This window comes from Neopelma chrysocephalum, unplaced genomic scaffold, assembly GCF_003984885.1.
Source record: "Neopelma chrysocephalum unplaced genomic scaffold, ASM398488v2 Primary Assembly neopelma1_43, whole genome shotgun sequence".
Lineage (NCBI taxonomy): Eukaryota > Metazoa > Chordata > Aves > Passeriformes > Pipridae > Neopelma > Neopelma chrysocephalum.
Window position 1 is genome coordinate 2751814 of NW_020897702.1, and position 12893 is coordinate 2764706.

General features: G+C 42.1%; 1 protein-coding gene across 3 annotated transcripts in view; it reads left to right on the forward strand.

The window, feature by feature from the left end:
• The window catches only part of STARD13 (StAR related lipid transfer domain containing 13), a 300545-nt gene that overhangs the window by 167628 nt on the left and 120024 nt on the right, over positions 1–12893 (forward strand). The window lies entirely within an intron of this gene.

Genomic DNA, 12893 nt, shown 5'->3' on the forward strand with positions numbered 1-12893 from the left:
CGAGGTCAAATACATTTCAGAATCTAGGTTAGACAAGACACCACCAAATAAAATTGACTCTGAAACATCTGGTTTGTTTTATATAAAACCATAAATGTGTAATTACTAAACAGCCTAAGCTGTTTCTTTTGAAGGCACTCTAAACAACAAGGACAGCAGAACAAGTGTTTACAAAGCCAAGGCATATATATTAATCGTGGCATGGCAGCATTTTAGAGAAACTATCAAATTCAGAGGGATTATAAAACAGCTGGGATGAATTGTAGGTAGGAACTGTTTTAAATGTCTGGATTCTAGGTCACACTAGAGGCTTTAACACAGGGCACTCACTGCCTCTTGCACTCCTTTGTGTTGCTTTCTCTTAAGGGAGAATCATGACTTGTAGAGGGCTGAAACCATTATCTCTTCTTTTATGGAAAGCATAAGTTGGTGCAATCGTTAGGGATCTTGAAACTTCTTGAAGAAGTTTATTGCTGTGACAGATCGGGCAACATATGGAAGGAAGTAAGATGTTCTCCAGAGACAGATTAAGTTTTTGCCAAGGCATTTTACTGAAATTTTGGAAAATAAACAGGTCACTAATTGAGTCCAGATTTAGCTACTGCAAATTGTGCAAAGATGTTGCAAGCCAGATGCTTTCTCCTATTTGTTTTTACAACCCTTTCTATTCATAGATGCCCTTATTTAATGACTTATTTCTTTACTAGAGGGCATTCATTGTTTTGCGCCGGAAGTCTTGTCTCTCAATTTTGCAAGTAGATGCCTGACTAAAACATACATGTTCACACAACTGCATGGGATGAAACACTCAGCAATAATATGATAAGTAGGAAATAATCAGAAGGAAGAAGTTAACATTTAATTCTTCCCTGGATTTCTTAGCACATAACAGTTTTCAGCCTTTCTCTATGCAAACCCTGCTAGTGAAATGGTAGAGACAAACCCATCCCAAGACGGCATCCTTAGACTTGGTTTGCCAATAAAGTTGTGAATGCAATACATGGAGGCATTTCCCTGTCCTCCCAAGGTATGCAACACAGCCACTGATGTACCTGTCAGCCCCGTTAAAGCACAGTTTCAACTTAAACTCCAGATTAAAGTCGGATTCCAAAATGGGAATGTAGCAGCCAAGTCAGCTAAGCTCTACTAGAAATACTTTAAAAAAGATATATTCATTCCTTTTCTACTTAAGTTTCTTTTAGTCTTCAGAATGCAGGCATTATATTATGCTCTATCCACTCAATCTTGATTAATGTTATAAATAACGTACAGGGTGAAAAACATCTGCTTTGACTCGAAAGGAGTGAATCTAGTGGGAATGCCTTCTAAAAGGATTGAGCTGGTCACACCAGGTCCTTTGGAGTCAAGACAGAAATAGGTACCTCTGAAAGCAAGTCCTGTCATCCTGAAATAGGTGTATGAGACAAGGGGTTGAATTGCCCTCCAGTGGTGCTTGTTTCTTTCCATAATCCTAGCCAAGTGACAGCAAAGACCTGCTTGCATAACTGACAAACAGGGAAAAGCCATCTCTTCAGCTGCCGCCTGAGTGCCTTTGATATGGAAATCAGTGAGCCACTAGCATTGCAGAAGTTTAATTTTAGAGATTGCTGCTTATAGCATCTCTGGCTTCATTTTAAGGTACCTGCTCAAGTAAGCAAAGCAGGAGATGGAGATGACAAGGCACCTGTGACTTCAATGGCACTTGAACATGCACTTAAAGTTAAATGTTCCAACAGTAACCAGATAGTGTACCTGAACCTTGCATAAATGTATTTCTTCATTTCCAGTTTATTCTGGGGAGGCAGATTGTGAATTGCATGTCTTTAGAAGACATGCTGAATTCATTGTAATAAAACCTATGTGATTTTACTTGTGAACCCTGACAGGTTTAGCTAAGCAACAAGGGCAGCAGCCATACAGAATTCTTAATGCATGCTTTAAAGTGCATTTGAGGTTCACTTTTCAAACTACTATTTAGTTATCTAATGTGTGAATATTTATTGTACTGTGTCCTCAGTCAGCACAAAAGTCCATCAGCCTCAGGTATCCTGTTTTTCGCAACAGCTGCTAGTGGATGCCCAGGAAAGAGTGTAACGACATGACAAGTTTATGGTATGACCTTTTAGCTTCCAGGTTTCAGTAAATAGTTCTTTGCTGATGTTGTTAACAAGGCTGCCAATTAGGAACAAAGAGGGAGGTTTACAATGTAACTGTGCACTTCCTAGCTGAGCTACACCTAAGCTGGTGAAACACAGAGATTGTTTCCCGTTTGAAATGTTCTGGAGACGTGTAAAGCCCCACATCACAATTGCTATTTTAAAAAGTTATTTTCACATCATTCACAGGTGTCACGGTCAGAGTTGCCTCCCTGTCACATCATTTGTCAGTAGTCTGAGCAAAAGGGGAACAAAGTTTATTTTTAAAGCATGCAGGCTTACCAGTGGTTTGAAAGCAAAACATTCAGAACTCCATTTGGTTTTAATTCATCATCCAACCTACTATGTTTGGTAACATATTAGGAACCAGTGAGTATATTATTTGTCATAAGTTCCTTGGGATATAAAAGGAGGAGAAATAAAGACTGAAATACACGAAAATCTATTTCATTATTTTGCAATCCAAGAACAGAGTACGTATAGAGTATTTTAAAGCCAATTCTGATCTCAGCTACATAAGTACAAATCCTGAGCACTTACAGTATATACATGAATTCTGGTTTGGAGTAAAAGACCTCCACAGCAGCATGGTCTGGAAACTTCTTTCAGGACCCAGTTTTGTCTTAATTTCATGTCCTCACAGCTCAGAACACCACTTGCCTGTCAAAATCTGATTGAACAAGAGGAAAAGAAAATTGGTAAACATAAACAGGACCAACCTTCTTTACATGTCAGGTGCAATTTCAGTTCTGCAATCTTTAGTTGCCCAACTTGAGATACTTCAAAGAGGTCTTGTGTTCAGACTGAGGAAACCAACATTCCCAAAAGTCAGAGCTTTGCAAGTGTCATGGAAAACAGACTCAAGATGAGTAGTTCCTTTTGAAGGTTTTGGCCAAGGAATTTTTCCAGTAAAACTACATTCCATAAACATGGAGCAACACCTTAGGCAGACAACAACAAATGAGGAACACTGTGGGGTTGATTTGAAACAGAGCTGTATATTCAGAAATTGGGAAAGGGAGGAAGCCTGTGAGAGGGACGTGATAGGATGCCAGGATAAAGTCGAGGGTAGACGGCAATATTTTCATCACACTGGAATTGAGAGAGTGAAAAGAAATTCACAGCTGGTATGGACCTTATCAACCAGCTCTCTTGGTCTGCCCACTTTGAGCAGAGGGGGAATCAACAGAGGAGACATCTTGGTAAGTGGCTGCTGGAGGAGGATGTGCAAGGAAGGGAGTGTGTGAACTAGAGAGGAGAGAGGTCAAGTACAGCCATTTGGGGGACTGGAGGAGAAGGAGGGAATGTCTGCTGGAAAATAATTCACCTTGCCTGCATTGCTGCACGTTCTAGGCTATCTCTCGCCCTTCCTGCACACTGGAGGGCAGGCTGTGGGGAAGGAGAGGAGCAAACTGCCTGCCCTTTCTCAGGAGAAGCAGTGTAGTGGTGGCAAGGGAGCTATGGGAAGCCCTTTCCTCTGTGTCACTCCTGCTATTTGGCAGGCTTCCACTCTGTAAAAAAAGAAAACCCATCTGAAGCTTGTCGGCCAGAATTACTTTATCCAGTGAGACACATCAGCGCTGTGGTGTGTATATACTGCAGTGGAAACTGTGAGTGAAAAAAAAAAAAGAAAAATGCAAGAAATATGGAGTCTAAAAATTGAAAGCTTAAATTATGCACAGAGCAGTTGATTGCTGGGAGACAGAAAATCCTGGCTAGGAACTTGTCCAGTTCATAAGTATCTATATTGTGTAAACTGTCCCACTGCTAGTTTATTGTGAAAGGTCTGCCAGGGGTTATTGTGGGGGTTTTGGGGGGAGAGTATTTTTTGTCATAAGAAAACAAATTATGTGTATATATATGTAACTGATACTCCTAAATTTTCTGATATGAAAAAAATAATTTGGGATGTAAAAAAAGGGCTAGGCATCGCATTCTCTTTCAAACATACAGGGCAACTAATGCAGTGTACAGAACCCTTGATGCAGATTATGCTGAATTCTAGCTTTGGGTGAGGGATAAGTGATGCATGCATGTCCTATATTCCCCCTGGCTTCTTTATTTGTGAGGCTGCCAATCAGGCATCAGGATGGCTGAAATTATGCAGCCATCTAAATGTGCAAGTGTGTTGGTCACACTTGCTGTGAGATGGTGGGTCAGCCCTAAAGTTGTTGTCCCACTGGACATTTTCATGCTACTTGATTTCAGACACTAGTGCTTCATCCTTTGGAACAAAAATCTGCAACCTCACAGCGAAGGTTCACTGCTCATCATACTATTTTCTGTGCTGGACCTTTGTTCTGATTCTGGGATGCCAAAGCCGGTGATCTGGGGGAGGGAAGAAAATGTCACATGCACCCTTTTCTGCAGGGCATGGGCAAGCATATATCAGATACCGTGGGGATGGACCTCAGCTCTGTGCTGTATTCAGTGCCTGCACTCACCCTTGCAACAACAGCACAGAACTGACACGTGTCAGGCCAGCTGGTCCTGCACTGCACCAGGGACACTGGCTGCCACAAGGTTTAATTCAGTTTATTTCAGTGGGGAAATGGGAGAGGTGGAGGCAGAACGGGTCACCAGCTTCAGCAGAGGACACCCCTCTCAGGAACACTCGCCACCGCACCATAACCTAAACTTCTACATGTATCAGCCAAAACCCCAGCTTTCCTCGGTCTCAGGAAAGCAACCAGCAAAAGGAACCTAATGGCTGCCTTGGTGGTGATGGCTTGGGGATTGTAGAATAAAAAAAGACAAATTTTAACTGTCAGTGAGCAAAATGCTTTATATGGACCCCACAGAGTACTTCCTTGTGTGCTAGTCTGCAGTCCAGCCCTAGAGTCAAGACTCAGCTTATCAGTTAGTGCATATTGCTCTGCAAAGCCACATGTATGAACACTACATCCTTGTTATGCAGTATTTATAAGATCCGATAACATGCATTTAAAAACATATTGAGAAATCTGTGGCATTCTGCAAGTTTAGGTAATAAGTGTCTCATCTGAAGGAATCCACTGCAGGTGTAGGACCATTGTAAAGGATATTTATCTCCTCCTTAGTTCATGCAGTTACAGTAGACTTAACCTGCCTCCAGTGGACTGATACTGCTTACAAGGAAATCTGCCTACAAAATTGTGCTTCCTTTTGTTTTTTTAATATAGCTGCCCAAATAGTTAAGAAAGGCAAAGATTATTGTTATCAGTCAGGGAACTGACACAGAGACAGGTTACACAACTTCCCTGAAGTCTTCCAGCAAGTCACTGTCAGCTAGTCCTGCACCCTAACCATCATGTTTGTCTGCCTCACTGGGCCAGAGACAAATATTACTTGATTTCAAGGAGCCTGGAAAATTTCACATTCACATGCACCAGTCCCATGCTGCTGTGTTTGAAACAGTGTTTCCAAGAGCTATTCTGTTCTGTCTTGTTGCTTTTTAAAAATTTTTACAAAATCTTAAATTTGGCATTGTTTCTCTAGCAGAGAGAGATGAAAAAAACCTTCTCTTAAAACCAGATCAAAACCTGAATATTTCCTCTCTTGCCTCTTTCATCACCATGGTACTGGAGTCCTGTTGAAAACAAAATAAATAGCAAAGCCCTCACATGAAGTCTGTGAAGGCATGAACCTTCAGCTGAGATAGGAATGTTCGCCTGTGGTTCAGAGTAACACCAGCAGTAGGGCTGTGTAGGGATTTACAATGTATTTGGATAACTGTAAGAAACTAAGTTTATCTAAACACTTTCTTATGTTATCAGTGTGTTATCTAAACACTTTGTAAGTGAGACTGTGAGATTAGGATGTGTGTTAAGCCCACCACTACTTAAATATATTTACACAGTTCCTGTGGGATTAGTTTTAGTAATATGGGTATAGATTCAGCAGATGGAGTTGCACTAAGAGTGTGGAAACTACTTTTAGCTCATTCCTGTCATCATACTCTCCAAATACTTTAGCAGAGGAGGTCTGCCACCTGAAACATCTTCCTCTCTTTTGACATCTGTTTTGAACTCTATTTATTACCCAACTGTTCGGGTTCTTTTTAATGTACTGCTGAGAATCACCGTCTTTAGGGACTAACACAGTGTGGGATGCTGGCTATTCTTGTCTCGTGAAGAGTTCAGCTAAGGCCAGTGGAGTCTCTATTCATATGCTGGTGTGGTTTGACTGAGAAAAATATGATGTTTAAAACTGAACAGGAGTGAGACCAAAATGCCTAAATTAGCGGTCAAGCACTGGGTGAAACAACTGAGGCCTTCCAATGACTTTAGCCACCAGCCAGGAGCTCTTGGTCTCTTTTAAGCCTCAGGGAGAGCAGAAGGGACTGAAAGGTCACATCCTCTGAGCCCGAAATTGTGGCCAACAGACCACCAGCTTACACTTCACCAGCAAATGTGACAGGAGGGCACAGAGAGGCTGTGCCCAGGGAAATACTGTCATTCTGTAGGCTCCAACCACAGACCACAGGAGCGGTTATTTTGATGTATTTATGCACTAGGAGTGCTGTTAGTATCCCACATTTACATAGTCCATGAGGTGGGTGCAGTCTGGTTAGCTCAGGTAAGAATACAGACTGGCCACTCCTGGTCAGACCAGCCCGTGTCATGTGTTGGCCAGTGGGCAGACGCAACTATTTTGGGAAAAATACATCTCCGGGACAGACATATAGTGATCCTGTACATGTTATATATCCTACTTTCATTCACATTGTTCAAGGAGGTCCTGAGCCATGAGCTGTAATTTTGTGCTTAACACTGAATTTTTCTTCCAGGAATTTAATCCTTTTTTGAACTCTGCAAAGAAATACTTCTGTTCAATCGTTTTGAACCTATCCCATGATCATTTCACTTACTGTTTCCAACTTTACACACTGCAAGAAAAGACCCCAGCACACCAAGTGGTGGTCAGACCTTTGTAATAGCGTAACGATGTTTGTTGGTTTGCGCTCTATTACTTTTCTAGAAGGTTTTAAAATCCTCTTTGCTCTTTTTTGTTTCTACTGAGCACTTGTATTGGATTTTCATAAACCTATCCAAGATTTGTTTCCTCAGTGATAACAGCTCCATTAAATCTCATCACTGAGCGCTGTGTACCTATAGGGTGATTTTTATCCAGTATATTTATCAGCACTCAAAAGCTACAGTTTTAATGCCTTATCAATCAATATTATAAGAATTCAATGTTTACAACCAATTTCTGTTTTGTCTGCCAGACTGACTTGGTATCATTGTATTTTGCCAAGTCACTACTCAGTCCCTTTATAAAAATCATGTATGCATAGTGGACAAAACAGGTTTCTGTCTTTAAGCCACCATTAAAACAGAAGTGGCCTTTTCCTTTTTATCTGTGGTAGCTGAGCTTCATTATGATTGCTTGGTAGAGGATCTTGGAGGAGCCTTTTTCAAATCAGTTCCTATTCATTTTGCTTATTGAACATCCCTGAGCTTCTCCACAGGAGAACTGATGAGAGGAATCACTTCAGCTTTCTTGCTATGACTCTCATCATCTTGGCTTCTTGACTGTATCCTTATTTTTCTGAGTTTGCCTGGGTGGCTGGTGGGTCAGTCACCTCCCTGCCATCCTTTGTGCCCTAAAACACACTACTCTTGTTCTGAGCCTGCATGTAATGTCTAATCCTCTGCTTGTATTAGAGCTGCTTCTGTGGTTTGGCCAGGTCACTGATGCTTTTTGTAATCAGGAAGTATTTTTTGTAGCAGTACTATCCATTGAACCTGGTCGTCTTAAAATGCAAGTTGATAGTCCTCTGATGCTGGAACAGGGACACTAGAACAGAGAAAAAGGATATAATGTACTATTCAGAAGCTCCGTCTCCTGGTTTGAAGTTTATCTTCAAGGGTGCGTATAAGCCTGTCTCTCATATATAAGAAGCAGCCCTGGGTAGCAGTATTCATTTTTAAAACTCACTATCAGACAGTTGACATAGCAGCTGACTTGCCTCCAGAACACATCAGTATCGGCTTTCCAGTGAAACAATCCTCTGTTGTAACACTGTGCGGCTATTAGCCATCTCCATCTCACTTCCTGGCGATGTAGAAATCTCGCATGAACTATTTTCCTTTTGCCCTAGTCTGATTCCTGGCAGCACCAGATGAGCTGCAGAGCCTCGGTGTCCCAGCATGGCCTCAGGAAGACAGTCAAAGTGTCGCTGAGTCAGAGGGAAGCATTTCTGGCTGCTCTGGAGACACTGCTGTTTCATGCCCTGTATAAATGAGTTTGTAGCCTGTAGTAGTCCTAGCAAACAACTTTCAAACAAATGTCTGTGTTTAAACATAAAACATTTTTCCTAAACAGCAGGCAATGAACTTCTGATTTTAAGAGTTCTGGTCCCAGAGATAGGATTCAAAACACATGAAGTAAGTGAAAGCCTCGTCTTAAACACAGTTTTGGATTCCTTGCATGTGAATTTTTTCTCTTCCTAAATTTCAGAAAGGACAAATTGCCTGCTCTTAACACATGAGCTGCTTTGCAGGCATCTATAAAGGCAGATACAGGTAAGAAATACAGGATAGAGATATGTGGGTAGGACTTCAATATCCAATGCAGGATATATTGCATATATAGCATATTGGAGTTAGTCCATATCCAGCAAACTGAAGTATTCTTCTACCTGCAGAATTATAGAAGGGAATCCAGAGGTCAGCAAGTTAAAAGCAGATGCGTGATTTTTTTCTTCTGTGACTTGAAAACAAGAGTTTCCTGCTTCTTCTAATTACATGTCACTAATGTTAATAACAACTGTGCTCCTCTGGTGGATAGGAAGCTGTTTAGTTCTCATAGAACCAGTGCTTTCAAATGAAGAGAAGCCATCAAGTTGGCATTTAATTTTAGATATGACATAACAAGATAAGTGCAACTAACAATAAAAGGGAAATGGGTCACTGCGGGAAGATCAAGTGGCTGATTACTGTGTGAGAACAACAGGTTCAATCCAAGCCCAAAGAACTCCACGCCAGGTACAACATCATGGACCTGTCTCACAGTTCACTGGAAGGGGTGCATTCTAAGATGTAAGAAAGCAGTTCTGTTATAGGAATACAAGTGGGAAAGTACCGTTCATCTCAATTTACCCTCAACTACCCCACTGTCTGTAGCATTACCTTGTGCCTTCATGAGTAACACTCTTAAGGCCAAGGAGGAGTGCAGAAACTAACACTATTGTTTTGTTCAGAAAAGCCAGTCACAAGTACATAGTTTGATATCAAATACATTTTAGCATTTCTGGAGTACACCACGCTGTGTTATCCAGCTGATGACATCACCCTGCTCTGAGTGAAATGGAAGCAGATCTCAAGTACTGCCTGTGATACTTCAGTGTATATGAGTAGCCCTGGGGTGGTTTTTCCTGCCAATAGCTTGCTCTTTCTTTCTCACACCAAATGCAATTTCAGGAAGAAAAGGTGGCAGAGAGACATAAAAATCAATGAACAGAAAATTAAGTGTTGCAGTTCTGCCTATGAATGCATACAGAGAACAATATGACTCCTTCAGCTGACTTTGTCAGTTATACCCTGCAGTTGTCAGTAGTGCTGTGCTGTATGAATAAGCTTTCATGTAAAGATTCCTGATCTTCCAGAATATTTCAGTATCCATCAAGTCACTGATTGTCATGTTAGGTGTGACATGTGGTTTTCACACTATAGTTATAAGTGTGGACATTTCTGATTCAGATTTATAAACCCACTAATTCCAACCATAATGGTTTTATGAAGGAATCTCCATTCCTGGATGGATCAGTCGCAACATAGGAATATGGGGTTGGGTTGTCATCTCATGGGCTGTGCTTCTGTCGTGACAGGCAGCAATTTCAGGTGTGTGCTGGAGCTCCCCTGTAGCCCTTGTAAAATGCATGAGGAAGCTTTTATTTTGAAGTGCTTTTATGAGACGCATTAGCGTGAAATTTCATGTTGCTCTATTAACTATTCCAGAAACAGTCTGTAGACTGAGACTGAAATATTAATTAGTGCTTTTATATAACAACTTAGGCTTCTGTAGTACTTCTTATCTGAGAAGCTGATGGCCAAAGGGGTTTCCTCGTTTGAATGACACATTTTTGAAAATAAACAGTGAGTGTCAAGGCAGTCACCAAACAAGGAGACAGTAATTTTAAAAGTATGCAATGAGGACTAATTCTTTCCTCTACCATGCACAACTTCAAGCACAGGAGCTTTCAAACATGTACCGCAAGACCAGCTAACTCTTGTTGTTTCTTGTTTTATTTGACTACTATGCAAGTACTGGACTAAAGCCAAAGAATTCAGCCTCAGCACAGGCAGCACTCAGCAGCGCTGAGTCTGGAGCAGCCCTCCAGCTCTGAAGTTCTGTTTGGACCCTTGTCTCTGGGAAGAAGGGAAAGTCATTACCCTGAAACAGAGGCTTCTCATTCTGCCCTTTGTGGCCACTCAGATGAGCTGCTGAGGAAGCTGGGAGGGCAGCTCTGCCCTGTTGTCTTACCCTCTGGTGGGGAATGACAGGCAGCCACAGGGGCACTGAGGCTGGTGCTTTGCTGGCTGTTATAAGCATTTAACTGGGCTTGAGCCCTTAACAAACTTGTTCACTAGTCAGTACCTTACTCAGGCTCTTGCCTTGGTTTTTGTTTCTTTGGACTGGTTTTTGAAGCATTAAATTTCTATTAAACTTCTTCCTAGTCTTTGGAAATATTGCAAGGAAGAATGCAGACTCCCATTAGCTGAAAAAGTCAACGCATTTTCCAACAGAAAAATACCTATGAAAATCTAAGCAGAATAGTATAAATGGTAATACTTGCTTTTCACTAGCAGTAGCACTGTATAAGTAGAATTAGATGAAAGAACTGTAGATTAATCAAATAAGAATTTCCCTGCATGGAGGTAATATCTCTTTGGATAAACACTGTGCCCGTCATTGCCACTTTGAAGTCTCTGGGATAATTATTCTTGAAAAGACAGCATCAGCAGAGTGACTGACAGACTGGCTTGGCAAGCTAGGGTAGGAAGGGAAACAATACCTTCTCCTCTGTTCAGGCTCTCTCTGCTCACACCTGTGAAGCAATCTGCCTCTCCTCTTTGCACAGCAAGGCAGAGAGGAGACCAGTCTTTCCTACCCCCTGGCTGCCAGTGACCAGCCCTGTTTGGGAATATAGGTGGTAGTGGTGCCGTATCTTTTGTCTTGAGTTTGTAGTCTCTGCTTAGAATTTCAGAGAAGATGATGCAGCCACACGTGGAGCAACAAACAGCATGTACAGGACTTGCAGGTGCTGTTAATGGTAAAAACAGGTAATGGAGGCTTTCAGTCTAGAGCATTCATTTTAAATTTCCAGTACCTGGAATTATACTTCTCCATTTTATGGCACTGCAAAAGTCCTACATTGATGAGGAATAAAATTCATAAGGGGTAATTGCAGTAAAACCCTGCCCTAAGGGGTTTTCATGGAGCAAAATTTTAATGAATAATTGTGAATGAGAACTGTCCTCTCCTCTCTCACATTTAGGTGGCTACATCTGCCCTTGCAAGCTAGCCTGACCCTGTCCTTTATGAGGAGGCAGGTCCCAGGCAGTGCCACCTCATAGCCCTGCCCTGGTGGGCAGCCATGAGGCTGAGAGTGGGAGGAGAGCTCCATTGTACCAAGGCATGTTGTGACATATTGTTGGCCTCAAGGCTGGAGAACAGGATACAGACAATATTGTCAATGCAGGTAGATGTCATAGTGGAGTTTGGGGAGGTTAAGATCCCCCATAGGTTGGGATAGGGGTTAAGCCCCTTCTGCCTGGGGCTTGCAGCCGCTCCAACAGTGCTGTCAGCTCCCAGTCCCCCAGCCTGACACTGGCCTCATGGGAAGGGGGCATGGAGGTGGCAGCATGGTTCCTGAGCCATGCAGGACCCATGCTAGCTGGCCAACCTGCTGCCTCATCTCTGCCTTCTGCTGCCCTGCCTCCTGCAAGGGGGTTTTGGCAGGAGCCTGTTCAGTTATGCGGGTGGAAGAGCCTTCTGAGTCGCTGTCATTTCTGGTTTTGTGACACTGTGAAACTGATCTCCAGGGCTGTGAAATTACTTCCCATAGTTCTTAGAAAACAGCTTACACTAGGGGTTTATTAAACCAAAATGTTGCTATTTTAAAATATAATGCCAAATTATTTGACTAGGAGGGCATTTTTGATATATTTTTACTCAGATTTGCTGCCCACTTGTTGATAAAAATGGCAGTGTTCTGTTTCCATATGATTAACTAAAGAAATGGCATGTTCTGCAAACTCAAGGGTTGATATGAAGGACTGAATGAAAACAGATGCTCCTCTGTCTGTTAAAAAAAAAAAAAAAAAAAAAGAGGGTGTTATGGCAGGGAACCTGAAGAACAGAGAATCTCTCCATCCCCTTTCTCTCTTCCAGGCTGTGAGCAGTACTTGGTAGCATTAATATTAGGGACTCTTGGGCTTTGTTTACTGCTGAGTGACTGCCGTTAGGTGTTGTTGATTTTTTTTCATCCCAAGGGCTTCACTTATTCCACTGCTCATTATACCGTGCGGTTTTGGAGATTCAGACAGCCCTTCCGTAAATGAACTTTTTCTTGGCAAACAGGGGTATGATTTTTAGAAAAGTAGTGAGCCCATCATCTCCAGAGATGACTCAACAGCTGGGCAGCACAGAGAAAGAGGAGGAAAAGGTTTTCAGCAGCCCTGCATACTCTAAAACACGCATTCCCGAGCGTCTTCAACTTTTTCTTTGCTTTCCAAAGTGGCCCGGTGC